Below are 5,412 nucleotides of genomic sequence, written 5' to 3' on the forward strand. Positions count from 1 at the left end.
TTTTAGCAGTGCAAATCATAAATTTACCTCAGCAGTGCTAATATTATATTTATTTTAGCAGTGCTAATCATAAATTCACCTCAGCAGTGCTAATATTATATTTATTTTAGCAGTACTAATAATAAATTTACCTCAGCAGTGCTAATATTATCTGTATTTTAGCAGTTCTAATCATTATTTTATGTCAGCAGCTAATGCAGTTAGCATAATCAATAAAATACAGGAGTGAGAAGAGTAATATCAGAATCAGAATCAGAATCTCTTTATTTCACCAAGTATGTTGCACATACAAGGAATTTGTCTTGGTGAGAGCAACACGTATGACAAGTAACAAAAAACACAGAACACAGTCTTAAACTAAAGGAAAATGACACTAAACAATAAATAGGGTAGGGGATAAATTAAAAAAGTAAGAAGTACTAAAGGTAGTACTTTATATCAGATACAGACTCGCTGCAGTTCACTGCAGTGCATTTAGTTCTAGTATAAAGCCATAGAACAACCTTTATATAGGTGAGTCTTCAATTAGCTTTTCTGTCCCCAGGTTATAAATTCATGTTAGAAATAATGTATTACAATCTAAATATCTCAGGTATTACATATATTACTTACTGCACCACCAAATATATATTTCATAAACATGTTTTAATGTACCTGCTAATGCAGTGTTTCTCCGGAAGGACATTAGTTGGGAATCTGTCCCCCTTTGCTGCAGTAACAGCATCTACTCTTCTAGGAAGGCTTTACTGTAGGTGTTGGAACTATGGGGAGGATTTGATTGCATTCAGCCCCAAAAGCGAGAGCATCGGTAAGGTCAGGTACTAATGGTGTTGGATGATAAGTTTAGCTACTCCAACTCATCCCATATGTATTGGATGGAGCTCCATCACCTCACAGAACACAGCTCCTAAACTGGAAGCAGGGGTTGTAGAGAAACGGGTCCAAAATGCTCAAGAAATCAAACTGAAAATCTCACGATGATAGAAGTATTTTAATTGAATTGAATATTTTTTTAACACTGTAATTTTAGTATTTTTTCTGATGACTGTTTCTAGATGAATGCTGGTAGATGGATGGGTTCTTGAGAAGAGTGGAAGCACCCTGGACTGCTGACTGGGAATCTCCTGCTTCAAAGGCTGATGAACGTTGCTGTAGAAGCTAAAAAGGTAAAGATGTGCATTAGACATCTTTTTGACATTATAGTTGAAATTAAATAGTACAATTGGTAGACAATCAGCAGAGGGAAAGTGCTTTCTCAGTGACTGCTTTTTAAACTAACACATTAATGGTAAATAAGAGGAAAACATTTACATACCTTTTTCTTGAATCCTAATTTGAATAATCCAGTGGAGAGCAAAAGCCTGAGTCTGGTGTCCTGCATCACTCCGGGCTGTAGGAGAACAGGCTCTGCCTCGACCACTGGCCCAAGGAGCTGGACTTTTCTTTTAGATTGGAATCCACGGTGGTACGTTGGGTTAGGTGGAGCTGTCCTAGAGGGCTACAAGGGGTGTACCCATCTCTGTCTTCTTCAGGATCTGTTGGAGGGGCAAAATGACAAATATTGAACAACTGACACATTTCTGACAAATATTTAAAGTGTTTTTCTGAGTGAAAATCCGAGGCTGTCACTGTTGACTTCCATACCTTAAACAGGCAGAATCTTGGCCTCCTGATTCCCTGCCCCGCTGTGGACTATGGGAGAACTTCTGCCTCCACCACCAGCCATCAGAGCGGGATGTCTCAGGTCACATCTGCACGTCTCTGATCAGAAGACGAACAAGCAAGAGCTTCTGTAGAGGCGACAGAATGGCGCGCATCCTGCTGGGATGAAGAGGATGAGTTGAGCACAACCAAGTTCATTCAGAAAACAGGTGCTACAACATAAGTATCAGCTGCTCTTTCAACTGCAGCACAAACTGGACTACAGCTGAAGCAGCCATACTCATACCATACTCCTCCCACAGAGCCTGTACACTTCACCAAGTTAGACTTGCACCTGCTCTACTGCTGTCCACTTCAGGCTTAGGCATCAGACACTAGCATCTGTGACACTGAGACTAAAGCACGTCTTCCTCTTTGTTCAAAGAAGAAGGAGGTAGAGTCTATTCCTTGATCAGCTGTTGAGCTTTGAAGATTGCCAGCTCATCTTCAACAGCAGAAGATGATATTCTGTCTACCTTATTGCTCAAAGAGGAAGAAGACTGAAGCTCTTCCTCAATCAGCTGTTGAGCACTTAAGAAAGACAGCTCACCTTTAAAGGGCTAAAGATGATATTCTGTCTACCTCATTGCTCAAAGAGGAAGAAGACTGAAGCTCTTCCTCAATCAGCTGATGAGCGCTGAAGAAAGACAGCTCATCCTCAACGACAGAAGATGACTAGCTATTTTCCTCGTTGCTCAAACAAGAACAAGATTGAGACTCTTCCTGGAGCCGTGCTAGAAGACTACAAGGGGTGTACTCTTTTCGTCTTCTTCAGGATCTGTTAGAGAGACAAAATGGCAAAGAAGAAATGAAACATTTCTGATAAATATTTAAAAAAATTTATGGTATAAAATCTGGGGCTGTCACAATAACTAAACACTCGACTCGACAAACCTTCAGCAGGGGGAATCTCAGCTTCCTGGTGCTCTGCCTCACTGTGGGCTGAGGGAGAATAACTTCTGCCTCTACCACTGGCCCACAGAGCGGGATGTCTGGGGTCACATCCACATGTCTCTGATCAGAGGACGAACAAGCAGGAGCTTCTGTGACAGAATGACAAGCACCTTGCTTGGATGAAGAGGAGGAGTCGTGCACCACAGATGTTCTTCTGAAAGCCTTCCTCATCTTCTCTCGAAGTGAGCGAGTGGCTCTCAGTATCGGTGCTACAACATAAGTATTAGCTGCTCTCTCAACTGCAGCACAAAGTGGACTACAGCTGAAGCAGCCATGCTCCTCCACCACAATCTCTACGTTTCGGCAAGTCACACTTGCACCAGCTCTACTGCTGTCGACTTCAATCTCAGGCATCAGAGACTCGCATCTGTGACCTTGAGATGATGCGTCGACCTCCTTGTCCAGTGAGGAAGAAGGTTGACACTCTTCCTCGATCACCTGGTGAGCGCTGAAGAACACCAGCTCATCTTGAGAGGTAGAAGGGAACTTGCTGTCTACCTCACTGCCCAAAAGGGACGAAGACGGAGAGGCTCCCTTGATCACCTCAACTGTGGTGAAAAACACCAGCCCATCTTCAGAGGTAGCTGATGGCATCCTGTCTACCTCATTGATCAATGGAGAAGATGGAGACTTCTCCTCTGTCGGCTGGAGCGGCCTGGAGCCTCTATGAACACTTGGGCTGCTTCTTTCCCTATCCTGATATCCAACGGCTACAAGCCTACAAGTACAGAAGGGATGTGGAAATGTTCTTATTGTTAGTAAACTAATACTGAACATATTTACAGAAAAGCTCTTCACTGTGAATCAGCTTTCTCAGAGCTTAAAATGTACAAAACACTAAGTGTGCATCCTCAATACCACTGTTGCCAGACTGACTGTTTTAATGGTGAGAGAAACACATGGGACAGATAAAGCACTTAAATACTTAAATGCTGAAACACAGGCCTGATACTGAAGAGGATTTTGTTCTTCTGGAAACATTTCATATTTAAAGAAATGATCAATCACTCTGCTACTAATTTCACAAACTACATATTAGACTGGAAAGAACTACAGAATTTCAGGGTGAAGTTGAATCTTACCGTGCTGCAGGTGTGGGTATGTCTCCAATGCCGAAGGACTGCGTCGCTCTGCTTGGCCCAGCCTCTTCCTGAGCCTGAAGTGTAGAGGAGAGGATCATTATGAAATATACATACAAAGCTGACATTTACTGATGAAGAAAATCTAATCTAATTCCTAACCCCAACAGCGGTTTATCAGCCTTTATTTCATCTTAACTGTTTGATTATGCAGACGTCTAAGGTAGTTGTTGGATTTTTCCTCTAATGTTTAAATAAATGTTTATGTTGTCAGGTTTGTTCTAAGACTTACGTTCTTCCTTTTGTCTTTCCCCTGGAGATAACCCTCACGAATACTCGGAAAACTCTTCACAGGGGGAGGCCGGACTAAAGACTGAACTTGCAGTTTGACGCCTCTGCAGCTGTGCAGCAACCTAAAATAAATAAAAATAAATAAATTCCATTTAAAATAAACACCCACACAAATTCTTCTTTTATATTTGGACCTGGAACTTAAAAACGGTTTCCTTACCTTTCTTGCCACGGCTGCAGCCAAGGGTGCTGTGCCACCTTGGCCATGGAAGGCCGAGTGCGAGGATTGCACTTCAGCATGTAGGACAGCAAGGACCGGCAGGGATGCCCCACTCTGATCACAGGTGGATACTTCAAAGGCTGGCTCTGGAGTTGCAGAAGCTTCTTCACATGATGGCTTCTAAAGGGAAGGTGCCCGGTGACCATGGTGTAAAGAATCACACCCAGACTCCACACGTCGCTCTTCTTTGGGTCATATGGAAAATCCAAAATGACCTCGGGTGCAATGTAGGGTAGAGTGCCACAAAACGTCCAAGTTAGCTCAGTGAAGCCTTTCGAAAAGCACCCTACACCAAAGTCTGACAATTTGACCTGGTCACCAGCGGTCACCAGCACATTTTCACACTTCAGATCTCGATGGACTATGTTGTGCTGGTGCAGATAGACCATGGCACCGAGGAGCTGGCAGAACCACCTTTTGGCCCTGCCGATGGGGATGCGGCCATGCATCTTGATCTTTTTGGAGAGATCCATTTTGGCATGCTCCATCACAATATACACCTGCCCGCTGGGCATCTCAAAAATCTCATGCACCTGAACAATGTGTGGGTGCCTTACAGTTCTGAGAATGGCGAGTTCCCGGGGCAGAAGTGTATGAGCAAAGTGAAAGGTACTGCTCCAGCGATCCATTATTTTAATGGCCACCTTTTTAGCATGCCTTTCAGATGTGGCCAGCTTAACTTTGCCGAAAGACCCTTCGCCGATGTCTCCAACCACCTTGTAGCCCAAGCTTCTCAGGACTCTTTTAGGTTCCATGTTTTCCCTGTAGAAAGACGGAGAACCAGAGAGTTAGAAGATCGATGATATTGTGGTGTTTTTTCTGAAGACTACATTAAACGATCTTAATAGAATTTTTTAAGGAATTGAAGTGTCTGTCAGCTCTGTTCCGCCTCCTAAAGGCCAAGGTGTGTCAAAATGTACACACCTCACCAGAAGATAAATGCTGAACAATCCTTCAAATGTTGAAATGATTAGAACTGCCTTTGATTTACTGCAATTTGAGGCCCCCCAGAGGCCAAATCTCTTGAACCTTTATAGGCTCATGGAGTCTCTGAATGGTATTTATCATTCAGGTTTCTTAGTGACTGGACATTATTAAGCTCATCAA

Source organism: Salminus brasiliensis, chromosome 16 (genome assembly GCF_030463535.1).
Source record: "Salminus brasiliensis chromosome 16, fSalBra1.hap2, whole genome shotgun sequence".
NCBI classification, from domain to species: Eukaryota; Metazoa; Chordata; class Actinopteri; order Characiformes; family Bryconidae; genus Salminus; species Salminus brasiliensis.